General features: G+C 39.4%; 3 long non-coding RNA genes across 3 annotated transcripts; 1 reads left to right on the forward strand and 2 right to left on the reverse strand.

The window, feature by feature from the left end:
* Positions 1–1320: 1320 nt before the first annotated feature.
* LOC146573495 (uncharacterized) lies at positions 1321–3145 on the reverse strand. The gene is made up of 3 exons (XR_014892856.1): positions 2918–3145; positions 2722–2789; positions 1321–2231 (listed from the first exon to the last, which is right to left on the reverse strand). It is a non-coding gene; the product is annotated as an uncharacterized LOC146573495 (long non-coding RNA).
* Positions 3146–7339: 4194 nt separating this feature from the next.
* On the forward strand, positions 7340–10032 carry LOC146573496 (uncharacterized). The gene is made up of 4 exons (XR_014892946.1): positions 7340–8244; positions 8407–8988; positions 9084–9605; positions 9847–10032. It is a non-coding gene; the product is annotated as an uncharacterized LOC146573496 (long non-coding RNA).
* A 2866-nt stretch (positions 10033–12898) lies between these two features.
* LOC146573497 (uncharacterized) lies at positions 12899–14591 on the reverse strand. Its single transcript, XR_014892857.1, has 3 exons — positions 14364–14591; positions 14168–14235; positions 12899–13677 (listed from the first exon to the last, which is right to left on the reverse strand). It is a non-coding gene; the product is annotated as an uncharacterized LOC146573497 (long non-coding RNA).
* Positions 14592–18331: the final 3740 nt, after the last annotated feature.

An 18331-nucleotide genomic window follows, 5' to 3' on the forward strand; every position in this document is an offset into this window, starting at 1 on the left:
ACTCAGTAAGTTTATACTATGTTTAATGTGCATTTTCTTCATCAGTTTTGAACATAACATGTTAGCGCTCCCTGGTCCTTTTTGGAGACAGATCCTGAGACAGCAGGCAGCTATGGAGAACTCGTGTCAGCTGTGGTAATTAAGGAATACTTTGATTTAATATTGATTTCATGACAACTATCCTCAGGCACATATTCCTGGATATATATGATGACATAAGTAAAGTCCCATTTTACAATCATTGCCTTCTTTGATCTGACTTATTGCCTCAGACTTTGGCCCTGTGTCCCCAAAAGTATAGAAAATCCATGACACTGAGTAAGAGGCCTTTATCATGTTATAAGTGAGAGAGTTTGGTGTAACAGTGGTTGAACATGCCAAATCAATCCACAACATACTGCCATTCCCCAGCTGTAACCTGCATATGCATCAAACCAAAATCCAGTATCATAGACATAAAGATGAGGTTAAAGGGGTTGTATCATTTTGCCAGATAGCTTCATCCCAAAAAAGATAAACATTCTTCAAAAACAAAAGTTTGTGAATATTTGCTGTATTGCCAGGCCTAAACCAACCTGTTAAACTTATCAAATTATTGTCATAGATACGAACCTATTGATTGAAACAGAATAATCCATTGAAGCCTCCATCATCATCCACGATCACTGTTACTGTTCAGATTATTTCATCTCTGTTTTCCTCTAGAATGTTTTGAAAATCAGCATTTGATCAACAGACTTTTTAAAAGTTTATTTTGATCCTATTGTTTACGTGTGTAATTGCATTTTTATTGAAATTATGACAGGAAAACCCTTAATCAAATTGTATCTTTGATATCTAATAATAATATTAACAATAATGTTACATATGTAATATGTACACAATAATAATGTGCAAACAAACAAGAAAAATAGCAAAAAATGTCAATTTTTTTCTAATACCCTGTATATAAAAACCACATATGACCACAACTCCAAATGTGCAATTGTCACTGCATCTAAACATGACATATTACAAAAAGGTAGAAACATATAATATACAATATGTTCTGAAGCTGGTACTGGTGCAGTTAACTTTGCTTTAGGCTCCCATACACAGTAGGTGTTACTTACCTTACGTGCAGTGCAGTATTACTTTACCTTGTAATATGTTATAATAAGCAAGTCACTTCTATATTTATGAGGATGTAGACAATAATGTTGGCTGATATGTAAAACTATGAGATGTCGAGTGCAGGGAAGATATTATTGATGGATCAGATTCATGAATGTGTTAGGTACTTAAGCCACAATTAGAGAGTGAAACAGAGACTGACACTGGTTGAAATGTATAGTAAATATTTTATTTTGAACTTTTATGCTGAACTACAAGCTGTGAACTGTGCGATCTCTGCGACCTGTGGTGCCTGGTTTACTGTGTGTAAAACTGTGCAGGTTCCCATGTGTCATCCCACACTTTGCCACTGTCAGGAGAAAAACATAACAAAGAACAACCACACACAAAATAGGACAATTTAGGTTGTGACATATGACAATTTTTTAGGATGAAATATCTTCTATATTCATGTCATGCTTTATACACCTTCATTGTAATATAAATTAATCAAATCAAGTCAGACAGTAATAATATATGTAGTAGATGTCAAGCAGGACCACAGCAGCAGCCACGATCCATCGGAACCTGCTGGATGAGAGAGCACAGAAACTCCAGGGAAGAAGTTTAGTTAGTAACACACATGAACTGCATTACTGAGACATGTATGTTTACAGATGGTGAGGGAGAGGGGGAGAGTTTTCAGTAAAACGAGACGCGACTGCATCTTCAACCAATACTGAGCCTGCATAACCCTGAAAGAGACAGACAGAGAGAGGGGGGGGGGACACTAACCCCCAGCAGTCTGGTCCCATTACAGCATAACTAAGGGCTGAGCTGAACCAGCCCTAACTATAAGCTCTATAAAGAAGTAAAGTCTTATGCCTACTCTTAAAAGTGTTGACCATGTCCACCTCCAAATCTCATAATGGACTTTGGAGGTGGACAGCTATCAAGCTCCTCACAGAAGAGGAGCTCGATAGCTAAAAGCTCTCAATTTACTTTAGTCCAAATACATGAATTCAAATTGAGGTGATAACTATTTATCAACAATATGAATGTCTGTTCCTGTCCAACAAAGTTGTTACTACATACCATGATGAGCAAGGCTTCCACTTGACTTTAACTTCTTCTTTTTCCTGAAAAACATGATATAAACAAACAATTAATTAAGAAAGACATGCAAGTTGCATACAAAAAGGAGCTTATAAACATTTGTGTACTATTGAATGGCTCAATAAAAACATAAGAACCACTACAATGCGTGTACTGCCAGCATCGAGTGCATGTTAGCAAAGCAACACTGCTTACATTGTGGCTCACAAGCAAAACTAACTGAAGCAGATGTTACTGAATGGGAAGGAGCACCTCCACATCAATCACTCCTTCTGAGCATGATGTCAGGAGGACTTTAAAGAACGTAAACATCAGGAAGGCAGCACGACTAGGTCGTATCAGGTGGTCTGTTCTTATTTAATGTCCTATTTGGAGTGAAATCCTGACTCAGTGGCTGAATTAGTGTAGATTCATCAAATACAAAAGCTTATGGATATTCAGTCAGGCACAGTTCAAATCCAGGAAGTCCAAAGACGCAAACAAATCTGCACAACAGCAGGCTAAATTACTTACATTTACAACTCTCCTGTCTACTATCTCTTCATATTTGAAAATCTTCTGTGTACGGTGTTTTCGGCATTCTGAAAAATAACAAATGAAATATTTACATGAGTTCTGTAAAACTGGAAAAAAATGCAAAAATTAAGAAAAAGAAATCTTAACGAACATGTCATGTGTTTCGTACATTTACAATACCATAACGTCTAACCTTTCCTTGTCCTTTTTTTGTTTGGGACATCCGAGGTGTACACAGTAGAAATTGAGGGAGATGCAGGATGTGGAGATGAAGAGGAGGATGCAGGAGGAAGCAGAGATGAAGAGGAGGATGCAGGAGGAAGCAGAGACAGAGAGGAATATGCAGGAGGAAGCAGAGATGAAGAGGAGGATGCAGGAGGAAGCAGAGATGAAGAGGAGGATGCAGGAGGAAGCAGAGACAGAGAGGTTTTTCTCCCTAATTTAATGCTTTCTTTTAATGACATCGTTAACATTTCTCAACAAAAACACATGAAAGTATCACTGATAATTCAACAATAAAAGCTTGGAGTCATTTGGCGCGGCTGCCCCTCTGTTGGTCTTCCATGGTCTCTTGTGTTCTGGGGGCCTCTGGATGTCTGGAGTTTTGATCTCCTCCATACCCGCTTCACACCCTGGAGGACGGGGCTGTGGCCCCCCCACACTCCCTAGCAGATCGTTACATGGAGAAACCTTTGGAATACAAGCGCGCTGATCCACACAGGTATGCACACGGGTGTTCACTGCTCGTAGACCCAAATTACACCTTTCTTGGCCGCTACTTCGAAGCACATCTGTCCTGCGTGCTGCACAACAACATTGAATATTTAGTATTTACTGCTGTTTACACTTAGCTAGATTAATGCGATGGTGTTGTGTTTAGTATGTTGCTTTGGTTTTTTTTGCTTGTTTTCTATTTTTCTCTCAACAGGTGATCCAGGAGATTTTTATTTTTTTTTCTCCCCCCCTTTCTCACTGTCCCTCTCCCCTTCTGTTTTTCCTTTCCTTCCTCTTTCTTTCTCCCTTTCCTATCCCTCACTCATGTCTGTCCCATCTGTAACATCTGAAAATAAAATATAATAAATAATAAAAACAAAGATCGACCAAATGGACCAATACGGCAATGCCACGATGATCCATTTGGCAAAGTAAATCCATTGGGTATCCTTGTTGGTCTTCAGACAACAATTCTGATGGCTAAAGAACCAAATGGGACAGGCAAAAAAAAAAAATAATAATAATAACCCCGTCACGGCGAAACATGACACCGTGAAGCACAATCTAACTGGAGAACCGGGGACCCTCTCCGCGAACGGGTTTTTCTTCCTAATTTAATGCTTTCTTTTAATGACATCGTTAACATTTCTCAACAAAAACACATGAAAGTAAGTAAGTAAGTAAGTAAAATTTTATTTATATAGCACATTTCTAGATAGAGATCACAAAGTGCTTTACAAGATATAACAGATTAAAAAGACAAAATACAAACAAAGTTAGCAAAAGGCAGTTTTAAAAAGATGTGTTTTTAGCTGTTTTTTAAAAGTAATCAATGAATCAGCGGATCGTAAGTCCTGAGGAAGGGAATTCCACAGTCTGGCGGCCACAGTAGCAAAAGCTCTATCACCCCTAGTTTTCAGTCTTGTATACTGAATGACAAGTAGGCCCTGACTACTCGACCTCAGAGACCTACTAGGGGCATAGGGCTGTAAAAGTTCAATGATATATGGTGGTGCTTGTTGTTGAAGAGCCTTGAAAGTTAAAACCAAAATCTTAAACTGGACTCTAAATTCAACAGGAAGCCAATGTAACTGCATGAGCAACGGTGTTATATGTGAAAATTTAGAAGCTTTCGTCAAAAGTCTTGCTGCAGCATTCTGAACGATCTGCAGACGCTCCAAAGGACCTTTATTTAAACAAGTAAACAGGGAATTGCAATAGTCCAGTCGTGAAGAGATAAAAGCATGAATAACAATCTCCAGTTCGGTATAGGATATAATAGAGCTCAATTTAGAAATATTTCTTAAATGATAAAAGCAAGACCGAACAAGAGATTTAACATGACTATCTAACGTAAGAGCAGGATCAAGGATAATCCCTAAGTTCCTGACAGATGGTTTTACAAACGTTGAAAGAGGACCAAGAGCATTTATTATACTGGGTATATGTCTATCTGGGGCACATAAGAGGACTTCGGTTTTACTTTCATTTAGTTGGAGGAAGTTTTCAGCCATCCAGCCTTTAATGGTTTCCAAGCACACATTTAAAAGCCGCAGCTTAGAAGCCTCTTCCGGTTTAAAAGATATATAGAGTTGGATATCGTCCGCATAACAATGGTAACAAATATCCTCAAAAGGGCTCAAAATGTGCTGAAGAGGGAGTAAATAAACTAAAAACAGTAATGGCCCTAGCACAGAGCCTTGTGGCACACCAAAAGACAGGGACGCAGAAGATGATCTATACTTAGAAACTGCCACAGAAGAATATCGTTCAGAGAGATACGAGGAGAACCATTTCAATGCAGTCCCAGAGACACCAACCCAGTGTTTCAGCCTGTTAAGTAAAATATAGTGGTCAACAGTATCAAAGGCCGACGTAAGATCCAACATTAAGAGAACAGAACATTTACCTGCATCGCTTTGTAACAAAATGTCATTAGAAACTCTAAGAAGGGCTGTTTCAGTGGAATGAACTTTACGAAAGCCAGATTGAAATTTGTCGAAAATACTATATTTATCTAAAACTGCTGTAAGCTGCTTAGCCACGATCTTCTCTAGAATCTTAGCAATTAACGGAATTTTTGAGATCGGTCTATAATTGCTAGTGAGAGATGGGTCCAGCATAGGCTTTTTTAACAAGGGATGTATAACAGCAGTTTTAAAATAGGCAGGGACTATGCCCGAGGCCAAGGAGGTATTAATTATAGTAAGAATACAGGGACCAGTAGAGTAAAAGACATTTTTAAATAATGATGCAGGTAAAAAATCAAGAGAGCAAGAGGATAATTTTGTTGCACTAACTATTTTTCCCAGCTCTGGTAGTGAAACAGGTGAAAAACCTTCTAAAACAACAGGCCGAGCTGGCGTGGGAACAGACAGCGCAGACGCTGAAAAAGACAGGTTTTTCCTTATGTTGCTAATTTTTTCTAAAAAGAAAGCAAGAAAAGTTTCACAATCTTCAACAGAAGAAATAATAGCAGCAGGTGGAGCAGGAGTAATAATATTAGTAATAGTATCAAATAAAACTTTAGGATTACCTCTGCTCCTTGCAACCAACTGAGAAAAGTAAGCAGCCCTCGCAACTCTAATAGCATTGTTAAAGGAGGCTAAAAGATCCTTTAAATAGAGGAGATGAACATTTAAGTGAGTTTTCCTCCATAACCGCTCGGCTTTACGACAATTACGTTTTATAAGACGAATGTTGTCATTTAACCAGGGTACAGACTTGGAAACAGGCACAGGTCTCATTTTAATCGGACAGATTTCATCTGAGATCGAAAGACAATGATAATTGAATAGATCTATAGAAAAATCAACATCGTTTTGTGGGGATAATGTTAAATTAAAAACATCAGAGAACTTCTGTGCTGTGGAGGAGTCTAAAGTGCGGGAAATAACTGTCCGATGAACAGGAGACATAGGCTCATAAAAAGACATATTAAAAAAGACACAATAATGGTCAGAAATAAAAATGTCCTTAGAACAGATATAATCAATATTCAGACCCAAAGAAAAAACAAGGTCCAGTGTATGGCCTTTGTTATGTGTGGGGCCAGATACATGTTACATACATACATACATATCACTGATAATTCAACAGTAAAAGCTTGGAGTCATTTTTGACCAGGACATGTCCTTCAACGCACATATTAAACAAATATGTAAGACTGCTTTCTTCCATTTGCGCAACATCTCTAAAATTAGAAATATCCTGTCTCAGAGTGATGCTGAAAAACTAGTTCATGCATTTATTACTTCCAGGCTGGACTACTGTAATTCATTATTATCAGGATGTCCAAAAAACTCACTGAAAAGCCTCCAGCTAATCCAAAATGCTGCAGCAAGAGTCCTGACAGGGACTAGAAAGAGAGAGCAGATTTCTCCTGTTTTGGCTTCCCTTCATTGGCTTCCTGTTAAGTCCAGAATTGAATTCAAAATCCTGCTCCTCACATACAAGGTCTTAAATAATCAGGCCCCATCTTATCTTAATGACGTTGTAGTACCATATCACCCTATTAGAGCACTTTGCTCTCGCTCTGCAGGCCTACTTGTTGTTCCTGGAGTATTTAAAAGTAGAATGGGAGGGAGAGCCTTCAGTTTTCAGGCCCCACTTCTGTGGAACCAGCTTCCAGTTTGGATTCGGGAGACAGACACTATCTCTACTTTTAAGATTAGGCTTAAAACTTTCCTTTTTGCTAAAGCATATAGTTAGGGCTGGACCAGGTGACCCTGAATCCTCCCTTAGTTATGCTGCAATAGACGTAGGCTGCCGGGGGATTCCCATGATGCATTGAGTTTTTCCTTTCCAGTCACCTTTCTCACTCACTATGTATTAACAGACCTCTCTGCATTGAATCATATCTGTTATTAATCTCTGTCTCTCTTCCACAGCATGTCTTTATCCTGTCTTCCTTCTCTCACCCCAACCGGTCGCAGCAGATGGCCGCCCCTCCCTGAGCCTGGTTCTGCCGGAGGTTTCTTCCTGTTAAAAGGGAGTTTTTCCTTCCCACTGTCGCTTGCTCATAGGGGGTCATATGATTGTTGGGTTTTTCTCTGTATCTATGAAGCGCCTTGAGGCGACTTTTGTTGTGATTTGGCGCTATATAAATCAAATTGAATTGAATTGAATTAAAATCGCTTCATGTTTTGGCCACCACACAGTGTTTTCCGAACTGATTCACGATCTGAAAGTGTGCAGATCTAACGTACATAATCCTTTGTTAGGTTTATTATTTTCATTTCACACGTAAAACATTTATAGATTCATTCACCACTCCTGTTAGTTTGAGCTTCAGGCTGCTGACGAACTCCTTCAAGATATGCAGGTAACATTTTTAGTGGAATCAGTTGTTAAAGAGGGAACACGCTTGTCTAATATTTTGTACGGAGTAAACGTTATATTATTTTAAATTTTTTTTTAAAGTTTATGTCACATTAAGTTGGTTAACTTAAGCTGTTTGATAATCTTTGCTTTAATCATAGACTGTATTTTAGGCGTTCCCTTTTTTCCTTGTTAATTGCGTAGAATGATGCACAGAGTGAACCTCAGCCAAGACCAGTGCGCTGGAAAAAACGTGACAGACAGGGAGCTTTTATTCCTCAAAGATCATCAACCACTCGAAGTACTAGTTGCATGCCACGTGCTCAGTGTTCACACAACCATTGATTTTATCTCACAACTTGTTTTCACCAAAGAATTTCAGTAAGTAAATATTCTTCAATTTTTTTCCCCCTCCAGTGTCCAGAGAGCAGCATCAATGTCCACGTGAAGAACCTAGTTATGTTGCCAGTGTCAACCCAACAAAAGGTACTTTACCTTCTTGTATTTATTGTGATTTCTGTTTACTTTTATATTTGTTGTTATAGTTGAGTTATGCAGGGCTTTTGTGCAGTCCTAAGAAACATACTGCCTAGAGTGTTTTTCACTTTGTGGAAGAGTTTCTTCCTTTCTTTCTTTTTTTTCTGTTAGTGTATGGTGCTTCATCAGGAGCTCCTTCAGTTGTTGGAGGATGGAGAAGAGGATGCAGCCATGACTTGTGAGACGTCGTCTGAGTCAGCTGCTACTCACTGGGCGATCAGAAATATGGTGTCCTTGCAAAAGTGGAAAGAGGCCAGGCCTTGTCTTATAGACAATATGTTAGCTACTCTGGATCCACAGTCACACCGTGTGTGTCAGTGTGGCAAACAAGTAGTCGTGAGGTGTCTGGACTGCCTGCCTCTTCCATTCCTTTGTGCTGACTGTGATATTGCAGTTCACACACGCTTTGTCCTGCACAACAGAGAGGCAGTAACAGGAGGGTTTTTGCAGCCTTCATCAGAGTTTCACAAGCCAATAGGTACGGTTTTTAAGTCTTATGCATTTCTTGCTTTGTATGAGTATGAGTGGGTGCTGTTATTGTATATTTATTGGAGTGGAGTGGAGTGCTGTAAAGTTTGAGGTGGACAGGATGTGCAAGGAGCCATGCTTTAGCTGCCCTGCCTGCACTCCAGACATGCTTGCCGTCTCAGTTGATGGAAACCGCAAGCTTTATCGCTTTCAGTCAAATGCAAGGTACGTTATGCATTGTGTACATAAGTCAAATATGGATTTGTAGAAAAATGTATTTTAATGTTTCTTTTCAAACAACTGTCACTGTGTTCGTTCAGCACTTCAGAGCAGGGGGACTTTGAAGGTGTCTTCATTGAAAAAGATGAGGAAGTTGCTGAGTTTGTGAAATACATCCAGAGACACACAAATCATGTAAGATACACATATATATATATATATTAGTGCTGTTAGCGTTAATCTTGTTAAAATGACGTTAATGCCATAACCATATACACATACACGTATCCAGTGATGCCCTCATGCAGACCGATATTTGGCCCTGGCAGAGCACAAGTGAACGTAAGCTCTTGATATATAAATATCCTTTTTAAACAAACTCCCAGTATCTGAGCAGTAGTTGAATGTTTTGTTCTTGAATCATAATATGCTACTATGTTTTCCCATCTGATGTTGTTAAACTGTAGCTGCTGCTGACCTCCGGACAAAGAGAAAAGTCTTTGAGAAGGTGATGGCTGTGAGGCGCCTGAGAGAGGAGGAGATGATCCTTTGCAGGGAGATGCGGCATCACTGGACAGTGTTGCGAATGCCATCTGTGGTGTTGGGAACAATCTCCTCAGACTGTAAGCACTTTATTTATTTATTAATTTTTTGATGAATCGATTGAAAATAAGAGCAGATGCTAAAGTCTTACTGGATCTTTTACCTATATCTAGATTGCTAGCTAACACTGCCTTCTCCCTTTTAAAAAAATGTTTAATTACAGCATCCTAATTCCTTGTGTTTATGAGGTGAGGTTTTTTTTTTGTTTGTTTGTTTGTTTTTTAACTTTTCTCATATTTATTTGTTTTGTTCTTTTTACAGCCTCCTTTGTTGGCATGTCGGAGGATGCACAGAAGGGACTCTGTAGCCTGGTTTTAGAAAACAAAGTGAACTGAAAGCTGAAATGCTCAAAGTAAAGGACGTGTACAAGAGAATCCTCAGCCACCAACCACTCCTGGAAATGGACTCGGAGGAGGACATTCCAGACGATGCCACTGAGAGTGATTTGAGCACTTCTGCTGAAGACTGATTGTGTCATCATTGATGTTATGTTTGGTAAAATAAAAAGTTAATCACATCTCTGTTTAATGTGATTTTTCAACAGACATTTTACATTTTGAGAAGAAAAATGGAATTTCCTTGGTGCAGTTGTTTACCCTGAATCATTATTTCCCATCTAATTTAATGACTAGTGTACATGTTCAGATACGATAACATAATTTAATTTATGGGATGCTTTCTGGGCTGCTCAAATGATCACAAAATTTAAAAGCACCAGGCAGCACACTCACAAGTACATTTTTTGTTCAGTGTTTTGTCGAAGAAATCAACAAGTACAATTGAGATGTTTGCTGTAGTGGTGTGTTTGTTAAGAAGCATGCCAGCACACTGGTGAAGTGACAGTCCCAGAATGCACCCGAGCCAGTGACTCGCCCCAGAGCAAATGAAATTGCTTATCTAGAAAGACAACCGTCATCAAAGAAGAAGTAAAAGAGTAGGAAACAAATGGTAAGGGAAGGTACTGTGGGGTAGGAAAGAAAGGCCAGAGCTGTGCAAAATGACCTCCAGCAGGCTACAAATGTGCACGTCTGCTCAAACGGTCAGAAACCGACTCCATGAGGGTGGTATGAGGGCCCGACGTCCACAGGTGGGGTTGTGCTTACAGCCCAACACCGTGCCGGATGTTTGGCATTTGCCAGACAACACAAAGATTGGCAACTTTGCCACTGGCGCCCTGTGCTCCTCACAGATGAAAGCAGGTTCACACTGAGCACTTGTGACAGAGTCTGGGGACGCCGTGGAGAACCTTCTGCTGCCTGCAACATCCTCCAGCATGAGTTTGGCAGTGGGTCAGTTTTGGTGTGGGGTGGCATTTCTTTGGGGAGCTGCACAGCCCTCCATGTGTTCGGCAGAGGTAGCCTGACTGCCATTAGGTACTGAGATGAGATCCTCAGACCCCTTGTGAGACCATATGCTGGTGCGGTTGGCCCCGGGTTCCTCCTAATGCAAGACAATCCTAGACCTCATGTGGCTGGAGTGTGTCAGCAGTTCCTGCAAGATGAAGGCAATGATGCTGTGGACTGGCCCGCCCATTCCCCAGACCTGAATCCAATTGAGGACATCTGGGACATCATGTCTCGCTCCATCCACCAACTGCACCACAAAATGTCCAGGAGTGGGCAGATGCTTTAGTCCTGGAGTCTGGGAGGAGATCCATCAGGAGAGCATCTGCCACTTCATCAGGAGCATGTCCAGGTGTTGTAGGGAGGTCATACAGGCATGTGGAGGCCACACAGACTAGTGAGCCTCATTTTGACATGTTTTAAGAACATTACATAAAACCAAATTAATGATTCTGTATTGCATTGATCAAGGAACCAACCCAATAGGAGCTAAAGGAATCCTCTTGACATTACTTCACTCAGTAAGTTTATACTATGTTTAATGTGCATTTTCTTCATCAGTTTTGAACATAACATGTTAGCGCTCCCTGGTCCTTTTTGGAGACAGATCCTGAGACAGCAGGCAGCTATGGAGAACTCGTGTCAGCTGTGGTAATTAAGGAATACTTTGATTTAATATTGATTTCATGACAACTATCCTCAGGCACATATTCCTGGATATATATGATGACATAAGTAAAGTCCCATTTTACAATCATTGCCTTCTTTGATCTGACTTATTGCCTCAGACTTTGGCCCTGTGTCCCCAAAAGTATAGAAAATCCATGACACTGAGTAAGAGGCCTTTATCATGTTATAAGTGAGAGAGTTTGGTGTAACAGTGGTTGAACATGCCAAATCAATCCACAACATACTGCCATTCCCCAGCTGTAACCTGCATATGCATCAAACCAAAATCCAGTATCATAGACATAAAGATGAGGTTAAAGGGGTTGTATCATTTTGCCAGATAGCTTCATCCCAAAAAAGATAAACATTCTTCAAAAACAAAAGTTTGTGAATATTTGCTGTATTGCCAGGCCTAAACCAACCTGTTAAACTTATCAAATTATTGTCATAGATACGAACCTATTGATTGAAACAGAATAATCCATTGAAGCCTCCATCATCATCCACGATCACTGTTACTGTTCAGATTATTTCATCTCTGTTTTCCTCTAGAATGTTTTGAAAATCAGCATTTGATCAACAGACTTTTTAAAAGTTTATTTTGATCCTATTGTTTACGTGTGTAATTGCATTTTTATTGAAATTATGACAGGAAAACCCTTAATCAAATTGTATCTTTGATATCTAATAATAATATTAACAATAATGTTACATATGTAATATGTACACAATAATAATGTGCAAACAAACAAGAAAAATAGCAAAAAATGTCAATTTTTTTCTAATACCCTGTATATAAAAACCACATATGACCACAACTCCAAATGTGCAATTGTCACTGCATCTAAACATGACATATTACAAAAAGGTAGAAACATATAATATACAATATGTTCTGAAGCTGGTACTGGTGCAGTTAACTTTGCTTTAGGCTCCCATACACAGTAGGTGTTACTTACCTTACGTGCAGTGCAGTATTACTTTACCTTGTAATATGTTATAATAAGCAAGTCACTTCTATATTTATGAGGATGTAGACAATAATGTTGGCTGATATGTAAAACTATGAGATGTCGAGTGCAGGGAAGATATTATTGATGGATCAGATTCATGAATGTGTTAGGTACTTAAGCCACAATTAGAGAGTGAAACAGAGACTGACACTGGTTGAAATGTATAGTAAATATTTTATTTTGAACTTTTATGCTGAACTACAAGCTGTGAACTGTGCGATCTCTGCGACCTGTGGTGCCTGGTTTACTGTGTGTAAAACTGTGCAGGTTCCCATGTGTCATCCCACACTTTGCCACTGTCAGGAGAAAAACATAACAAAGAACAACCACACACAAAATAGGACAATTTAGGTTGTGACATATGACAATTTTTTAGGATGAAATATCTTCTATATTCATGTCATGCTTTATACACCTTCATTGTAATATAAATGAATCAAATCAAGTCAGACAGTAATAATATATGTAGTAGATGTCAAGCAGGACCACAGCAGCAGCCACGATCCATCGGAACCTGCTGGATGAGAGAGCACAGAAACTCCAGGGAAGAAGTTTAGTTAGTAACATGCATGAACTGCATTACTGAGACATGTATGTTTACAGATGGTGAGGGAGAGGGGGAGAGTTTTCAGTAAAACGAGACGCGACTGCATCTTCAACCAATACTGAGCCTGCATAACCCTGAAAGAGACAGACAGAGAGAGAGGGGGGGGGGACACTAACCCCCAGCAGTCTGGTCCCATTACAGCATAACTAAGGGCTGAGCTGAACCAGCCCTAACTATAAGCTCTATAAAGAAGTAAAGTCTTATGCCTACTCTTAAAAGTGTTGACCATGTCCACCTCCAAATCTCATAATGGACTTTGGAGGTGGACAGCTATCAAGCTCCTCACAGAAGAGGAGCTCGATAGCTAAAAGCTCTCAATTTACTTTAGTCCAAATACATGAATTCAAATTGAGGTGATAACTATTTATCAACAATATGAATGTCTGTTCCTGTCCAACAAAGTTGTTACTACATACCATGTTGAGCAAGGCTTCCACTTGACTTTAACTTCTTCTTTTTCCTGAAAAACATGATATAAACAAACAATTAATTAAGAAAGACATGCAAGTTGCATACAAAAAGGAGCTTATAAACATTTGTGTACTATTGAATGGCTCAATAAAAACATAAGAACCACTACAATGCGTGTACTGCCAGCATCGAGTGCATGTTAGCAAAGCAACACTGCTTACATTGTGGCTCACAAGCAAAACTAACTGAAGCAGATGTTACTGAATGGGAAGGAGCACCTCCACATCAATCACTCCTTCTGAGCATGATGTCAGGAGGACTTTAAAGAACGTAAACATCAGGAAGGCAGCACGACTAGGTCGTATCAGGTGGTCTGTTCTTATTTAATGTCCTATTTGGAGTGAAATCCTGACTCAGTGGCTGAATTAGTGTAGATTCATCAAATACAAAAGCTTATGGATATTCAGTCAGGCACAGTTCAAATCCAGGAAGTCCAAAGACGCAAACAAATCTGCACAACAGCAGGCTAAATTACTTACATTTACAACTCTCCTGTCTACTATCTCTTCATATTTGAAAATCTTCTGTGTACGGTGTTTTCGGCATTCTGAAAAATAACAAATGAAATATTTACATGAGTTCTGTAAAACTGGAAAAAAATGCAAAAATTAAGAAAAAGAAATCTTAACGAACATGTCATGTGTTTCGTACATTTACAATACCATAACGTCTAACCTTTCCTTGTCCTTTTTTTGTTTGGGACATCCGAGGTGTACACAGTAGAAATTGAGGGAGATGCAGGATGTGGAGATGAAGAGGAGGATGCAGGAGGAAGCAGAGATGAAGAGGAGGATGCAGGAGGAAGCAGAGACAGAGAGGAATATGCAGGAGGAAGCAGAGATGAAGAGGAGGATGCAGGAGGAAGCAGAGATGAAGAGGAGGATGCAGGAGGAAGCAGAGACAGAGAGGTTTTTCTCCCTAATTTAATGCTTTCTTTTAATGACATCGTTAACATTTCTCAACAAAAACACATGAAAGTATCACTGATAATTCAACAATAAAAGCTTGGAGTCATTTGGCGCGGCTGCCCCTCTGTTGGTCTTCCATGGTCTCTTGTGTTCTGGGGGCCTCTGGATGTCTGGAGTTTTGATCTCCTCCATACCCGCTTCACACCCTGGAGGACGGGGCTGTGGCCCCCCCACACTCCCTAGCAGATCGTTACATGGAGAAACCTTTGGAATACAAGCGCGCTGATCCACACAGGTATGCACACGGGTGTTCACTGCTCGTAGACCCAAATTACACCTTTCTTGGCCGCTACTTCGAAGCACATCTGTCCTGCGTGCTGCACAACAACATTGAATATTTAGTATTTACTGCTGTTTACACTTAGCTAGATTAATGCGATGGTGTTGTGTTTAGTATGTTGCTTTGGTTTTTTTTGCTTGTTTTCTATTTTTCTCTCAACAGGTGATCCAGGAGATTTTTATTTTTTTTTCTCCCCCCCTTTCTCACTGTCCCTCTCCCCTTCTGTTTTTCCTTTCCTTCCTCTTTCTTTCTCCCTTTCCTATCCCTCACTCATGTCTGTCCCATCTGTAACATCTGAAAATAAAATATAATAAATAATAAAAACAAAGATCGACCAAATGGACCAATACGGCAATGCCACGATGATCCATTTGGCAAAGTAAATCCATTGGGTATCCTTGTTGGTCTTCAGACAACAATTCTGATGGCTAAAGAACCAAATGGGACAGGCAAAAAAAAAAAATAATAATAATAACCCCGTCACGGCGAAACATGACACCGTGAAGCACAATCTAACTGGAGAACCGGGGACCCTCTCCGCGAACGGGTTTTTCTTCCTAATTTAATGCTTTCTTTTAATGACATCGTTAACATTTCTCAACAAAAACACATGAAAGTAAGTAAGTAAGTAAGTAAAATTTTATTTATATAGCACATTTCTAGATAGAGATCACAAAGTGCTTTACAAGATATAACAGATTAAAAAGACAAAATACAAACAAAGTTAGCAAAAGGCAGTTTTAAAAAGATGTGTTTTTAGCTGTTTTTTAAAAGTAATCAATGAATCAGCGGATCGTAAGTCCTGAGGAAGGGAATTCCACAGTCTGGCGGCCACAGTAGCAAAAGCTCTATCACCCCTAGTTTTCAGTCTTGTATACTGAATGACAAGTAGGCCCTGACTACTCGACCTCAGAGACCTACTAGGGGCATAGGGCTGTAAAAGTTCAATGATATATGGTGGTGCTTGTTGTTGAAGAGCCTTGAAAGTTAAAACCAAAATCTTAAACTGGACTCTAAATTCAACAGGAAGCCAATGTAACTGCATGAGCAACGGTGTTATATGTGAAAATTTAGAAGCTTTCGTCAAAAGTCTTGCTGCAGCATTCTGAACGATCTGCAGACGCTCCAAAGGACCTTTATTTAAACAAGTAAACAGGGAATTGCAATAGTCCAGTCGTGAAGAGATAAAAGCATGAATAACAATCTCCAGTTCGGTATAGGATATAATAGAGCTCAATTTAGAAATATTTCTTAAATGATAAAAGCAAGACCGAACAAGAGATTTAACATGACTATCTAACGTAAGAGCAGGATCAAGGATAATCCCTAAGTTCCTGACAGATGGTTTTACAAACGTTGAAAGAGGACCAAGAGCATTTATTATACTGGGTATATGTCTATCTGGGGCACATAAGAGGACTTCGGTTTTACTTTCATTTAGTTGGAGGAAGTTTTCAGCCATCCAGCCTTTAATGGTTTCCAAGCACACATTTAAAAGCCGCAGCTTAGAAGCCTCTTCCGGTTTAAAAGATATATAGAGTTGGATATCGTCCGCATAACAATGGTAACAAATATCCTCAAAAGGGCTCAAAATGTGCTGAAGAGGGAGTAAATAAACTAAAAACAGTAATGGCCCTAGCACAGAGCCTTGTGGCACACCAAAAGACAGGGACGCAGAAGATGATCTATACTTAGAAACTGCCACAGAAGAATATCGTTCAGAGAGATACGAGGAGAACCATTTCAATGCAGTCCCAGAGACACCAACCCAGTGTTTCAGCCTGTTAAGTAAAATATAGTGGTCAACAGTATCAAAGGCCGACGTAAGATCCAACATTAAGAGAACAGAACATTTACCTGCATCGCTTTGTAACAAAATGTCATTAGAAACTCTAAGAAGGGCTGTTTCAGTGGAATGAACTTTACGAAAGCCAGATTGAAATTTGTCGAAAATACTATATTTATCTAAAACTGCTGTAAGCTGCTTAGCCACGATCTTCTCTAGAATCTTAGCAATTAACGGAATTTTTGAGATCGGTCTATAATTGCTAGTGAGAGATGGGTCCAGCATAGGCTTTTTTAACAAGGGATGTATAACAGCAGTTTTAAAATAGGCAGGGACTATGCCCGAGGCCAAGGAGGTATTAATTATAGTAAGAATACAGGGACCAGTAGAGTAAAAGACATTTTTAAATAATGATGCAGGTAAAAAATCAAGAGAGCAAGAGGATAATTTTGTTGCACTAACTATTTTTCCCAGCTCTGGTAGTGAAACAGGTGAAAAACCTTCTAAAACAACAGGCCGAGCTGGCGTGGGAACAGACAGCGCAGACGCTGAAAAAGACAGGTTTTTCCTTATGTTGCTAATTTTTTCTAAAAAGAAAGCAAGAAAAGTTTCACAATCTTCAACAGAAGAAATAATAGCAGCAGGTGGAGCAGGAGTAATAATATTAGTAATAGTATCAAATAAAACTTTAGGATTACCTCTGCTCCTTGCAACCAACTGAGAAAAGTAAGCAGCCCTCGCAACTCTAATAGCATTGTTAAAGGAGGCTAAAAGATCCTTTAAATAGAGGAGATGAACATTTAAGTGAGTTTTCCTCCATAACCGCTCGGCTTTACGACAATTACGTTTTATAAGACGAATGTTGTCATTTAACCAGGGTACAGACTTGGAAACAGGCACAGGTCTCATTTTAATCGGACAGATTTCATCTGAGATCGAAAGACAATGATAATTGAATAGATCTATAGAAAAATCAACATCGTTTTGTGGGGATAATGTTAAATTAAAAACATCAGAGAACTTCTGTGCTGTGGAGGAGTCTAAAGTGCGGGAAATAACTGTCCGATGAACAGGAGACATAGGCTCATAAAAAGACATATTAAAAAAGACACAATAATGGTCAGAAATAAAAATGTCCTTAGAACAGATATAATCAATATTCAGACCCAAAGAAAAAACAAGGTCCAGTGTATGGCCTTTGTTATGTGTGGGGCCAGATACATGTTACATACATACATACATATCACTGATAATTCAACAGTAAAAGCTTGGAGTCATTTTTGACCAGGACATGTCCTTCAACGCACATATTAAACAAATATGTAAGACTGCTTTCTTCCATTTGCGCAACATCTCTAAAATTAGAAATATCCTGTCTCAGAGTGATGCTGAAAAACTAGTTCATGCATTTATTACTTCCAGGCTGGACTACTGTAATTCATTATTATCAGGATGTCCAAAAAACTCACTGAAAAGCCTCCAGCTAATCCAAAATGCTGCAGCAAGAGTCCTGACAGGGACTAGAAAGAGAGAGCAGATTTCTCCTGTTTTGGCTTCCCTTCATTGGCTTCCTGTTAAGTCCAGAATTGAATTCAAAATCCTGCTCCTC

The sequence above is a fragment of the Mchenga conophoros genome, linkage group LG6 (assembly GCF_057382185.1).
Source record: "Mchenga conophoros isolate Kocher_MC1m ecotype Shallow Benthic linkage group LG6, M_conophoros_male_GT1.1, whole genome shotgun sequence".
Taxonomy (NCBI): domain Eukaryota; kingdom Metazoa; phylum Chordata; class Actinopteri; order Cichliformes; family Cichlidae; genus Mchenga; species Mchenga conophoros.